General features: G+C 44.3%; 1 protein-coding gene and 1 long non-coding RNA gene across 4 annotated transcripts in view; one reads left to right on the top strand and one right to left on the bottom strand.

Annotated features, from left to right (window-relative positions):
• Positions 1–13,871, bottom strand: part of DCC (DCC netrin 1 receptor) — a 1,362,689-nt gene that overhangs the window by 1,124,411 nt on the left and 224,407 nt on the right. The window lies entirely within an intron of this gene.
• On the top strand, positions 8,270–12,923 carry LOC128346856 (uncharacterized). The gene is made up of 3 exons (XR_008317242.1): positions 8,270–9,040; positions 11,319–11,459; positions 12,230–12,923. It is a non-coding gene; the product is annotated as an uncharacterized LOC128346856 (long non-coding RNA).

Here is a 13,871-nt window from a genome sequence, read left to right as displayed (position 1 = left end):
AATTTGCTTTGAGAACTTCTTCTAAAAAGTGGTATATAAGTAGTAGTAGTAGTAGTAGTAGTAGTAGTAGTAGTAGTAGTAGTAGGCCATTAAAGTATAAAGGACTTCCTACCTCAGGGACTACCCTACCCTCTGCCACACAAGCCTATCTATTCTCTTAGGTCATCAAGGGGGACTCTCTTGTGTAATCTAAAGCTTGGTCGGTACCACTGGGAACATTTGACAGGACCTTCCTTTTGTCTCATGTGGGCTGATCACCAGGCTTTGGGAGATCCATTTGGCTTCCTCCTTGGACTCACCCAACTGAAATCCTTCAGCCTGGGCCTGCTGAATGTCTGATTTGATTTGATTCTGCCAGATTCCATGCTTGCTAATCTACTATCTGCTGCTTTGTATTTGTTCTGTTTTGCGATTTAAAAAAAATAAAAATTCAAGAGTTGTCTTTAAAACTCTGTTTTAAGCTGCTTTGGACACATCAATACTGAGGCAGACAGGTAGGATGTAAATGTCTTTAATAAATAATGAAACAGATAGGTGGCACCAAAGGCAGATTCAAACAAGGAAGGGAGGAGGACAAGAAGCCATTATTTTTTTTTTAAGGATGACACCACGGTTCTCCATGTTCTCCAGTGCTTATTGATTTCAGCTTTCAGAGACCTCTTGATACCATCACAGGACATGTCTGCTGTCACATCATTTGCTTCTCGTGAAACATGCCCATTGTTCCTTATTAGAGTCCAATGATCTGATTTTTCAGAAGGAACAAGCACACAGAGGCCTCAGCAGAGGATTCTTGGTCCTCAGCCATACCAAAGGAGGACCACAAGTGACTAGTTAGAAGCATCCTACTATGACACAGCTGTCCCATTTGAGCAGAGCACCTGCTGCCAGTTCTCACTACGTTTGTAGCCTCTCTTTAATTTACCCACACGAGAGTTACAGATAGGCTTTGCAGCACAGCTGACTTTCCAAATACCCTTCAAGGTGGAGGCAGAAAATGAGTTTAAACCTTCAGGCTATCAGATCTTCAGGAAAATTTGGGGTGTTTTTTTTTTTTAAACCAGCCTACTAAAAAAACACTAATCAATATTTGTATTCAATTAACTCACTTCCATGTACTATGCTTTGGTCAGTAGAACCTATAAGTTGCTAGTCATGGGATCTAGGGTAAAGGTTCTAGTACCAATAATATTACTGAGACTGTATAAAGTGCTTAAGAGCAGGGGTTCAGTGTGTGGCTCCAAATCATTTTGCTCCCCAAACGACAGCCCAACAACTCTGAGAACTTTAGGCTTCAGCTCTACAAATGAGGATCTACGGCAGATTGAAGTTCCATCAGAAATTGAATCTGAGTTTATTAAGCAGGGCCTTATTTGTAATGGCACTGCAACTTTGGATTCCCTCCCCAGAGAGGCCCAACAGGCTGCAACACTCCATAGTTTTAGGAGACAAGCTAAGGCTAGTTGGATCTGGCCAGGCCTTTTAGGCCCTAGGTTTTGGAATAGCTGCTTTGATAGTGAAGTCTTGTACTGTCAGCTGGAAGTCTGGTGAAAGGAATCCAGCCCACACTATAGCCCTATTTACACATTATGTTCATGGCACGTATAATCTGTGTAGTGTATGCCCATACAGATTTGTATGCACATAACATTCACATGTTATGTTCAACACATATACATTAGTCCACTTCCTATCTGTAGCCTGCAATGGAGGGAACCTGTTGCCAGGTTCATTTTTAAAGTGAATGCAGTGTACGGTCACTACATGTGTACAGACATCTAAATGCATGTTCAATGTAATGAGGCCATTCTCACAATCAGCTCTCTCTAGGCTAAAGCAGCCCTACACAGATAGAGCTGCTCATGAAAACCACCAGGACAGAGGCGTAACTAGGGAAAATGGCGCCCGGGGCAAGCACTGAAATGGCGCCCACCCACCCCCCGCACCACAACATACTACATTATACTTAGGTTTTTCCTCACAAGCGCCCGCCCCCGCCGCCAAGCCAGGCCACTGACTGGCCGCCAGGCGCCAGCAAAGCAATGGGGGGGGCGCGGGCAGCGCGGAAGGGACCGTTCGTGGGGGAGGGGGCGTCGATGCACTCCCTTGACTGCTGCAGTGCTGCTGCACTGAGCAGGAAACATTTGTATTAACAAAAAAATTAAAAAAAATTAAATTTTTTTTTGTCATGTCGGCGCCCCCCATGTGACCAGAAAAGATGGCACCCAGGGCACGTGCCCCCCCTGCCCCCCCTATAGTTACGCCTCTGCACCAGGATGAGGTCCAATCCTAGTGCTCCTTGGCTGAGTAGCCCAAGTTTTTTACATGGGCTAATAATGATGGTGATGATGATGATGAATTCTATTTCTATAATGCCCTTCCAAAAATGGCTCAGGGTAGTTTACACAGAGAAATAACGATCATGTGAACGCATCTATAGAGCTGGGTGGCAAGAGTACTCAGCAGTGGGGAAATCCTTGATTGCACCAAGCTCCTGGCACGGTGCATCATGGCTTACTCACAGTTACTCATGCTCGTCTTCCATCTCCTAGCTCTGTTGCTTCCTGAAGCACTGCTCAGGTGTCATGGTGAGTGGCAGATCTATGAGAAGAGGGGTGGTCGTGTGCGGGGAGGCAGATAAGAGCCTACCTCCTTGTCAGCCCTCCCTGCCTCCAAGAAAGAGAGTCATGTCAACCTGATGGTCTGAACAAGGTTCATGTCTTGAACTGATGTTCTAAGAGAAGTCTGGTGGTGTCTCAGGCTGTGTGCCACCTCCTAGTGCTGGCCAAAGGAGGAAACTGCAGAAAGACAAGGAAACGAAGTTTGCCTCCTTGGTACTGACAGGCCACTGTGCATCAAGGGGCACAGCCTGACCTGTCTAAAAGCTTGCAGGTTAGGACTGAGCCGCTACGATATCTACTTTGGCTAAATACGGGCCTCATTTACCTTCCTCCCCTTCTGTACTTGTCTATGTTTGGCATCTAGCTATTTTCAAAATAATGTTAGAAAAAAAGACATAAATGCACACACAATGCTAACATCTTCAAAATGTCAGACATGTTTGTCTGCTAACTTGCCAAAGAGGCACCTTTTTAACGTGGTGATTCTCTTTATTTAGCAGGGGGAGAGTAACTGGCCCTATCCACCCCCAGCACAGTACCTCCTGTGACTGTTGCTGGGGTCTATGTTATGTTTATTTTTAGATTGTGAGCCCTTTGGGGACAGGGATCCGTCTTATTAATTTATTATTTCTCTGTGTAAACCGCCCTGAGCCATTTTTGGAAGGGCGGTATAGAAATCGAAGAAATAAATAAATAAATAGATAAATAGATGAATAAAGCTGTTAAGAGCAGCCCTCTGCTTGCCCTTGTGCAATCTGTTTTCCCCTCCTTGTCATTCTGACTTATTCAATAAACTACAGTGTCCTCCCCACACCCCCACATCATTGCCTCTTTGCCAATCAGAGAATAATTTAATAGACCGCAGGAGCTGAGTGACTGGGAATGGTTCTTAATTAGTTTCCATGCTCCCTCTGTTCCAGAGGTTCCACCTTAATAATGCATAGGTTTTAATTATAGAAAATTTCCTATAGAATTTAATTGGAATGCGAGGGCTGAACCCCTCTGTGTCACAGCCAAAAATTAAGGGCATTGCTTTTATTAAAGGATCTGAAGTAAATATTGAAAGGCAATGCTATGTCGGAGTGTTGGTGAAAACTGAGGAGAAAGCAACCATTCCGAATTAGGCCCTTCTCACTCTTTCTTTCTGTCCTCAACAGTTTCGAGCGACCATGAGCATATTAGCTAAGCAAGCGAGCTGAAACAAATATGGCTTGGGAGATTTGTAAATCAAAAACAGAGTTCTCTCTTCTTTATCACATTCCAAACTCATATCTCCTCAGAATACTGAGCAATCGCCAACATGCTTTGGCACAACTGGCTTACTCACAATGGACAATATATGATTTCTGAAGCACTTTGGGGGTGGCGGTGTTAATTTTTAATCCCTTCACAAGAACCCTGTAGGGTAGGGTAGGCTGAGAGCTGGCGACTGGCACCCAGTGAGCTTCATGGTTGAACGGGAATTTGAGGCTGTGATTCCCTCACCTGACCATAAGACACGGTCTGCAATTAAATAGTGAGTGAATGTGCTTAAGCTTATTTATTTTAATGGGGTTGAAACTACAGGAGCATGTAAACTACACATTTAACTTAGGTGCTGGACTCTAGTCTTTAACATATTTACAAACTGAGCTCCACCTATCAGTAAAATCATGTGGCACAGTACTGGCTGGACCATACCACTTCCCATTGCAAATGGGGGATCCTGTATCTGAATGCTACTGCTCAAAGAGGGGGGAAAGCCCTTTTTCTGACAGGCTAATTTTCTACAAGAAGTTTAGTTAGTCCCCTGCTAACTAGGCAAAGAGGCACCTTTCAAAATACTGACTCTCTTACATTTAGCAGGGGGAGAGCAACTGGCCCTATCCATCCCCAGCACAGCATCCCTCCAGTGGCTGTCGCCGGTGTCCATCTTCTGTTTCTTTTCAGACTGTGAGCCCTTTGAAAGACAGGGAACCATCTTCTTATTTTTCTTTTTCTATGAAAATCACTTTGAAAAAATTTTGTTGTTGAAAATGGTGTATACTTTATTTATTTATTAAATTTATGCCCCGCCCAAAATGGAAGTAAGTAAGGAAGCGAGTTTTCTTATATTGGAATGCCCAACATATTTATCCAACCTGGTGTGGTGTAATCCAGCAAGAATGAGACCACATAACTCTGTGGACTGTGGACCTTGGTGCAGAAATTTGGGGCATGGCTTTATTTGTTTGGGTCTGAGACTTAGCTGACATGCCACACTCCCCTCTCATTCACCTACATATTTTGGTGTTATCCCTTAGGATCTTGCCATTCTAATTCTCCACATTAAATAACCTAGATTTCCCTATTTGGACGGCTCATATGTGGGTCTGAATGCATGCTGAAGAGCTGGAATTGTGTCCAGTGGCCCTGCCACAAATTATTTGAACCTCTCTGCATTTTGAAGAGTATCTGAACACATGTACAGAGCCTACTATGCATAAGGTTTGTACACACATCAGCTTCAGTTTAATGGAGGGGACAGGAGCGGTGGAACCAGTGGTTGTGATCCTGCTTCCCCGCTCCCAGCTCACATACACACTTCCTCCCGTCCATAGCAAGGGCAGTGACATATTTCTGCTACAACAAAGAATGTTGGGAATGCATGAGAGCATTCTGGGAGAAAGCGTTCTCAAACTTGGGCCTCTAGATGTGGATGGACTACAATTCCCATCCGCCATCGAAAATATCAGAGACGTTGTAGACCAGCAACATCTGGGGACCCATGTTTAAGAACCCCTGCCTTACGCCTGCATTCAAGAAGCCGAGGCTATTGTATGGGGTCATTGCAACAACCCACGGAGCTGCTAGTGACCCCTCCTCAATACTGAGGGTTACTCTGGCAAAGCGCAGACAACCCCCTTGCAATGATGTTGATCCGGTCTGCAGATGCAGTTGAAAACAGTGCGCCACTGCACACACAAAAGCAAATCCTCCGGGATTTTTCTACTACTCTCAATAACTTTGCAGGGAGGCACATTTGATCATGCTAAGGAATGAACACTCCACATTTCCATTAAAAGTAAGTATATTTACTCATTCAGTAGTATTACTCATTCAGTAGTAATAGAGTACACAGCAGGAACCGCCAGTGCTTAGACTGAAATAATAAACTTCAAAGTCATAACTAACTAACTAAATTAAACCCTCTTGTGACCTTTGCAAAGAACATCCTGAATGTAATAAAAATTCAAATTTGTGAAATCCATTGACTTCTAAGCTGCAAGTATTCCCCCCTCCAAGCTGTGCCAGACAATAGTTTATTTGTTATTATACATAAATAAGCTGACGGATTGATAGATTGACAGATCAATAGATGAGAGGAGGAACACAGTGAAACTGACAATAAAGCAGAATTCTCCAAAGATCAAAATATAATCATGATACCTATGGAAACCGGAAAAGCAGATTGCGAGCTCGGTATTGTCGTACAGATCTTGCTAAATGAAAAAAAGTATTCTAGTCAATTATAAGCATTGCCAGCTACATGTATCTCTTTATATTGTTTATCGCACCTTTTCTCCAAGGAACATAGGCTGACACAGAGGCCCGCAGAGCCAACACTAGACCAAATGGTGCCCTCAGGAGCAACATCTTTGGTGCCTCCTCCATTTGCTTCCCCCCCCCCCAATACCTCTTTTAAAATTGCATTTATAGCCTCTTTCATGACTTCCAAGTACAATCTACATGCGTGATTTATCCCGGCCATATACTGTAAGACAATGCATTTGCACACACGGATCGGTATTTTTTCTTCTTTGTTTGTTTCTTTGTTTATTCATGTCATCTACAAGTAAATAAAAACAGATTTGTTTCCACTCAACTTCTGGAAGCTTTTAGAATAGAAATGTCTGGCACCCCAGGCAGTTACCTGCTCCTAAATGGTGTTGCTGACCACACAAATGGCCTCTGTGCACAGACACAGAATGCTGGGCGGAGTCATTCATATTTTAAGAAAGCTGGCTAAGTTCCAAACAAAGTTACTCAGTATTTCTGCTCAAGGAGTTAGCCACCTAATGGCGCAGCGAGGAAGCAACCTGCCTAGAGAGCAGGAGGCTGTTGGTTCGAATCCTCGCTGGTACGTTTCCCAGACTATGGGAAAGACCTATATTGGGCAGCAGCAATATAGGAAGATGCTGAAAGGCCTCATCTCATACTGCACGGGAGATGGCAATGGTAAACCCCTCCTGTATTCTACCAAGAAAACCACATGGCTCTGTGGGTGCCAGGAGTTGACACCGACTCAACACTTTACCTTTCCAGCTCAGGAGTTGCTCTAAAGGACTCCATTGCAACAGGACCACTCAGGAGCAATTTAGTCCGGATGTCAGCTGCTGTGAATAAATTGTATCCCTGGCATGCTAGCTTTCTGTGGGTGGGTTCCCCCAGTCCTCTAGCAAGTCCTCAGAGCCAGCGTGGTGTCGTGGTTAGAGTGCTGGACTAGGACCGGGGAGACCTGAGTTCAAATCCCCATTCAGCCATGATACTTGCTGGGTGAGTCTGGGCCAGTCACTTCTCTCTCAGCCTAACCTACTTCACAGGGTTGTTGTGAGGAGAAACTTAAGTATGTAGTACACCGCTCTGGGCTCCTTGGAGGAAGAGTGGGATATAAAATGCAAAATAATAAAGTAAGTTGGAGGGATCCTGCCATTCCCAGGTTGTCTGCATCTTCCAATCACTGGTTCCCAGATCTTTCACCTGACTTTTGCCCAACATTCTCCACCTATCTTCCTAGTTACGGAAGTTGGGCAGAAGTTGGGTGAAAGTCAGGCAGAGAACTGGTGGCACTCTGCCCCTAGCCCTTTGGGTCCACAGCTGTTGTGCAGGAGCACTACCCCTGGTCTCTTTGACCACTCTTTGCTTCAGACCACACTGGACCCTGGTATTTTATACTGAGGGAGCATTTAAGCAGCCCCCCCGCCCCAATTTGCAAATTGAAGTAGTGAAATCCAGGAGCAGTCTGACCTGCCTTTTGTGATGTGGAGCTAACTTTTGCCCATCACTAATACTGACCATTCTTTAATTTGTTGGAAGTAACCTCTGCAAACTGGAAGGGGTGCACACACCATGCAAATGGACACCTGCAAATGGTCACATAAAGCACGAACCGGTCCTCCCAGCAATACACAGCCGCAAGCAAAGCGTGAATCTGCACCTGTATTTTTGTGTAAGGCTCTGATTGCCTGGCCTTTTGTGAATCATTTGGCCCAATCCCTGGAAATCAACTGCATTGTCACTGAACCCATAAGAAACCTCACTAGAACTGGAGTAGCTGGCAATTAGAATTTAACAGGAAAGGACAGCTTGAGTTCTGGTGCCCAGGGTGGGTGTTGCAGGCAAGCTGTTGGGACACAAAAGTCGTCTCCGTGCAAAACTGAGCAAACCTGACCACTAATCTCAAAGTCCGTGTTCTTCATTATAAGGCCTGGGGGCCAGTGGCAGCCCCGATCAACCCTGAGTGTGGCTTCCTGACTCACTGTTTATTGGGCCTTGTGTGAAGCTTTAGCGGAAGATGAACACGCTGCACAGTCCCCGCCGGCAGCAGTGGAGATGGCCCTTCTCACCACGCAGTGCTGCAATCTGTCCAGTGCCGGGCGGGGTGGGGGCTCCTTTAAGGGAAATGGAGCCCTCTTGAGCTTCGGCACCATCTTAGATGGTGTGCACAGCATGCTGGGAACTGTAGCCCTTCACAGTGCTTTCATCTCGAGCTCTTAAGAGGGGGCTCTGTCTCTCTTAAAGGGCCCTCACAGCACTGGGAAAAGTGCAGTACTGTGCAGAGATAAGCATTGTGGGAAATGGCTCTCCCATAAGAAAAGCCCTGCTGGATCAGGCCCAAGGCCCATGTAGTCCAGTGAATCAGGCCCAAGGCCCATCTAGTCCCACCAGGAGCATCTGGTGGGAGTCACACTGTGGCCCACCAGATGCTCCTGAGAAGCCCACAAGCAAGAGCGGAGGCCTACCCTCTCTCCTGCTGTTACTCCCCTGCAACTGGTATTCAGAGGCATCCTATAGCTCTCAGACCAGTAGCTCTTGATAGACCTGTTCTCCATGAATTTATCTAGATCCCTCTTAAAGCCATCCAGGCTGTTGGCTCTCACCATATCTTGTGGCAGAGAATTCCATAGGCTGATTATATGTTGTGTGAAACAGTATTTCTTTTTGTCGGTGCTGAATTGACTTGTCCATGATCTAGATTTTTCTGCGCCTCAGAGGGCATTTGCGCATGTGTGGCGGTCGGCAAAATGGCGGCCGCTAGCTTTTACAGAGGACCGAAAGGGCCAAAAAGGCTTCACTCACCTGGCCGCAGCGGTGATGAGGAAGGCCGGCGGGGGGAGAGGGAACCCGCTCGGACGCACACACACCCCATGGGTACAGCATGCACCCCGAAGGGGCTATAGGTACCTGCTTGACGTTTTTTAAAACGGACCGGGGGGGGGTGTCAATGGGGGCTGGACCGAACTGGCCCAGTTCCGTTTGAGGTCAATCTGACCTTGAACCGAACCAGGCCAGACGGTTCCGCGCGCAGCCCTAGCTACAAACCTTTAAAAAAATACTAGTTTTGTATGAACAAGGGCTCTTAAGCTTGTATAAGCTCTTCTCTCCCCACATGCTGTCAGGCAACTGGGAATGTGGAGGACTGAACCTGAGATTTTATGTGTGCAATAAAATCTGGGGTCTACCAATGAGCGATGACCCCTCTCCGATCCATGGAAGATGTTAGAAAGATGATAATGCCTCAAATCCTCTCTCCCAGTCCTAGGATAAGTACCATCCACACCATCATCACACCACTCTTTCGTTTCCATATTATCGGCAGCAAACTGTACAGCAGACTGGTTATGCAAACTGTCTATATCCTTGGCCATTTTCATAACCTGTGCCAGAAGACTCCACTTCAGCACTGAGGAAACATAAGTTGTCATTCTTTGCTTTTGACAATCCACTCAGAGAAATGACTGCTAAAATTTTAATAGCCTGGTAGAGGGAAGCGGCAGAGGGCCAGAGCCAGTGGAAAGAACTCAATGGCTGCCACACTGCTGGACATAAAGAAGATTGTAGCGCAATCCCTCTTCAAATGCCTATTTAATCTTGAAATACTAATAACCAGGTAGAGATTTAATATCTAGGACATTAGGGCCAAGAAGCCAAGCAAAATGATACAGAAGAGAGAGAGAGAGAGAGATTTTTTCCTGCTGCAGCATTACACAGAATAATCTGAGTTTAATGCCATTTAGACATGTAGCAGTTTAAAACCCTGCATTATTGGTTCAACGGTTGGAGCCTGAAAATAGGGTGAACAGATGCAAAGGAGGAAATGGCTCCTTCACCTCGAACTCTTGTGCAGAATCTACTGGGAGGATTTCAGGAGGTACAGCTTATCATTTAGCGGTGGAGTAAACTGCCCCACCTTAAGTGGCACAGGGGGGAAATGCTTTTTCTCTCATACTTCTTATTTGATTTTCACAACACAAAAGGACAAACACAAATGATACAAACACTCATAAACACACACAACAAAGACTTCCATCTCATCATTGGAACAAGTGTTGTTAACAATAACCGGATCTTGCCTATAGATTAAACATTCTCTCCCCAGTAATTCATATAAAAAACAACTTTAGGGTGTTTTTAAGACATTTGTTATTAGCCCTCAAAGGCCTGACAAAAATCCATTTTGTGATGTATTTTTAAGTAGACAAGAAGAGGGTCCCATTCTTTTTTAAATTCTTCAAATTTATTTCTTAGTAGTGATGTTAATTTTGCCATTTCTGCCAATTCTAGTACTTTAAGAATCCAGTCCTCTTTAGACGGGCATTGACTGTCTTTCCATTTGTGTGCAAATGTCAGTCTTGCTGCCGCAGTTAAGTACATGAAGAGGGTCCAATATTTCCTCAGTAAAGCATGGTTATCAATACCTAATAGTATTGATTCTGGACTCTTAGGAAAAGTCATTTTGAATACTTTTTAAAGTTCATTATAAAGTCCCAATGACCTCTCGATTTATTGCATGTCCACCATAAATGTATATAAGAACCCTCTTCTTTCTTACATTTCCAACATTTATTTGACATATTCTTGTAGATTACGGCCAACTTTTTGGGCGTAAGATGCCATCTGTACATCATTTTCAAAATATTTTCCTTTAAATTATAGCAAGCAGTGAATTTTATATCTTTTATCCAAAGTTTTCCCCATTTTTCCAAATCAGGGAAATGCTTGACAAACAGGAAAATGTGTTCAACACGATGTGCCAATGGGCCTCCTTTCCTTTCTCCTCCCTATAAGGTGTTGTGCTGGGGACAAAAGAGATGCTTTCGTCCCCAATTCAGCACTTGTCTCCTCCAGCTTCCCTTTTGGGGAGGATGATTGAGTGTTCTCCTTGGGTGGGGAGCAGGACTGGGTTTAATTGTTAAAAGAGGAGCTGCGGAGCAGGCCCCGCATCTTCTAGCAACGCCCCTGCTACTGGCGGAAGTGAGATGAGCAGCAACTGGGGCTGGCAGGGTCTTTCTCTGTGAGCCCCCCCCCCCCGTTTGTGCAGTGTTTTCACTGGGGATGCTCACTTGGTACCAACCCTTCTGACTTTTCGGCACCAGGTCAAAAGCCTTTCTATTCTCTGGGGCTTTGGGTGGATAATTTCTGAACTCTCTTGTTTTGTTTTATTGTTGTTTTTATCAGCCTTAAGTGGCGCAGTGGGGAAATGCTTGACTAACAAGCAGAAGGTTGCTGGTTTGAATCCCTGCTGGTACTATATCGAGCAGCAGCAATACAGGAAGATGCTGAAAGACATCATCTCATACTTCATGAGACGAGGCAATGGTAAACCCCTCCTGTATTCTACCAAAAGAAAACCACAGTGCTCTGTGGGTGCCAGGAGTCAAAATCAACTTGATGGCACACTTTACCTTTATTTTAACTGTAATGTGAATTGTTATCAACTTTTAATACATTTTTGTGTAAGTTATCTTGGCATCCCTGGCTGAGAGAGGGAGATGGGGGGGGAGAGAGTTGAGAGAGAGAGAGGGAGGGGAGGGAGAGAGAGAGAGTCTCTCTGCAGCAGTTAAAAGCTGAACATTTAAAGCGCTCTATACTGAGTCAGTCCAAGGGCAACTCAATGGGCTTAAGCATGCTTAACGTGCATTGGATTCTTGCCATTGTCCATTATGTTTGGCCTCACAGATCATTCTTTGCTTAAGACTCATGTCAACTGAGTTAATTTCAGTGTGCCAAATCCATGTTCATGGCACTCCTGAGACACCTTTCAGGCCTTTAGGGCATCCCATTTTTCTAGTGCATCTAAAGAGCAAAATTGACACTCATTTTAAACCCATTCAAAAGATGATACAGTGACAAAGTAATTTTGGAAGACATTCTACAGTAAAAGGCAAGAAAATACATACATCCTGAAGGTATTCGGAATGTAGTGTTTTATAAATGAAAACACTGGAAGAACAGCTTCTGCAAAGCCATCTTTGAAGAAAGTTTTTTTAAAAATTAAAATCTAGAATGGTGTGTGTGTGTGTAGGCACGAGTCTAAGACAACCATGATACAAACCCAAATTTCCATACTGCTCTCTACTCTCTTGCAGCTTCCTGCTCAACAAAGAGGGAGATACTCTCGCCTATGTAGCCTGTGAAGAACTAATATTAAAAAGGGCAAGAATCCTTGTCTAGTCCCAAGAACGCTGAATCACTCTTGATTTGCCCTGACAGAACTACTGAAGTGGAGCAATCTTATGAATTATAGCAAAGCTTTACTTGTCACGGACAACAACAACAAAATGGATTTACTGGTTAGGAACAAGAGCAACAAAACACATATGTAAGAAGCTATTTTTCATTGGACTATACTCTGTAAAGCTGCACAATTTATATATTTCCCTGCAATAGATACCGGGCTGAAGAAGACGGATCTGCACTGCCTCTCCTGTTCTCTGCAATTGGAGGAACCACAGCTCAGAGGCAGAATACCTGCTTTGCACACAGAAGGCCCCAGTTTCAATTCCCAGTGTCATAGAATATTAGTGGTTGACACTAGGAATGTGCAAATTGATTTGGGTACAAATCGATTTGTACCCGAATCTAGCTGATTCGGGTGATTTGGAGACAAAACAAATCACCCCTGTGATCCATTGGCTAGATTCGGGTACAAATTGAATTATGCCTGATTTGATTTGAATCGATTCAAGATGTGGATCCCTCCTATCAATTCCCTCACATTCCCAGCTTTCTTTCTTTTTAAAAGCTAAGCTCTAGCCTTTGTAGAAGTGGAGATATGGAGCAAAATGTGTGGTCACTATATTTCAAGCGTTTGGATTCTATGGTGTATAATAACTTTCCCTCAATGAATCCCTATGAGGATTCATTACACACCTTCATTTCTTCTATTCATTTTGACTGTCTTTCCAGCAGTGCCAACTGTCAACTGCCATGTGCCAACTACCCCCCACTCCCACCCACAAAGCAGTGGGGTACTACTCAGTTTATGTTCTAGGAGTTTTTTCAAGTGTTTAGGCTCTTTGGTGTCTAATAACCTTTCCTCAAAATGAAATTCCTAAAATATAAACTGAGTGCCCAGTGGCTTGTGGGTTGTGGGGTAGTTGGAACATGGGGTACCACTAATTCCCCACCCCCACCTGCAAAGCAGTGGGGTCAAAATGAGCAAAAGAAATGAAGGTGTGTAATGAAGACACCAAAGAATCTAAACACTTCAAAAATACCTTAAAAATAAAGTGAGTACCCCAGTGTGTGTGTGTGTGTGTGTGTGTGTGCGTGTGTGTGGTGTCTAGTTGACACATGGCAGTTGACAGTTGGGGAGCAGTCAATGATAGTCAAAATGAACAGAAGCAATGAAGGCATATAATGAATCCTCACAGGGATTCATTATGAGGAAAGGTTATTATACACCAAAGAATCCAAACACTTGAAGAATAATGACTGCACATTTTGCTCCATAGCTCCACTTCTACAAGGGTTCTCTATAACTCCACTTCTAAGCTAAAAAGGCTTAGCTTATTTTAAAATATGAAAGCTGTGGATCCATATTAGGGTTAGGATATAGCAACTTCAAATCCCCATTGCTTCCTATGGCAGAAATGTTCAAAATCAGTAAAAAAAAAAAAAAACATTAAAAATCAACCAAGTGTCTCACTGTCTTGGGATTTGGGTGGTAGGTGGCACCCATGGGGATCTACCTACCATCTAAATGTGGTGCCCCTAGGACCTTGCTAA

Source organism: Hemicordylus capensis, chromosome 2 (assembly GCF_027244095.1).
Source record: "Hemicordylus capensis ecotype Gifberg chromosome 2, rHemCap1.1.pri, whole genome shotgun sequence".
Classification (NCBI taxonomy): domain Eukaryota; kingdom Metazoa; phylum Chordata; class Lepidosauria; order Squamata; family Cordylidae; genus Hemicordylus; species Hemicordylus capensis.
This window is presented reverse-complemented; position numbering and strand designations above follow the sequence as displayed.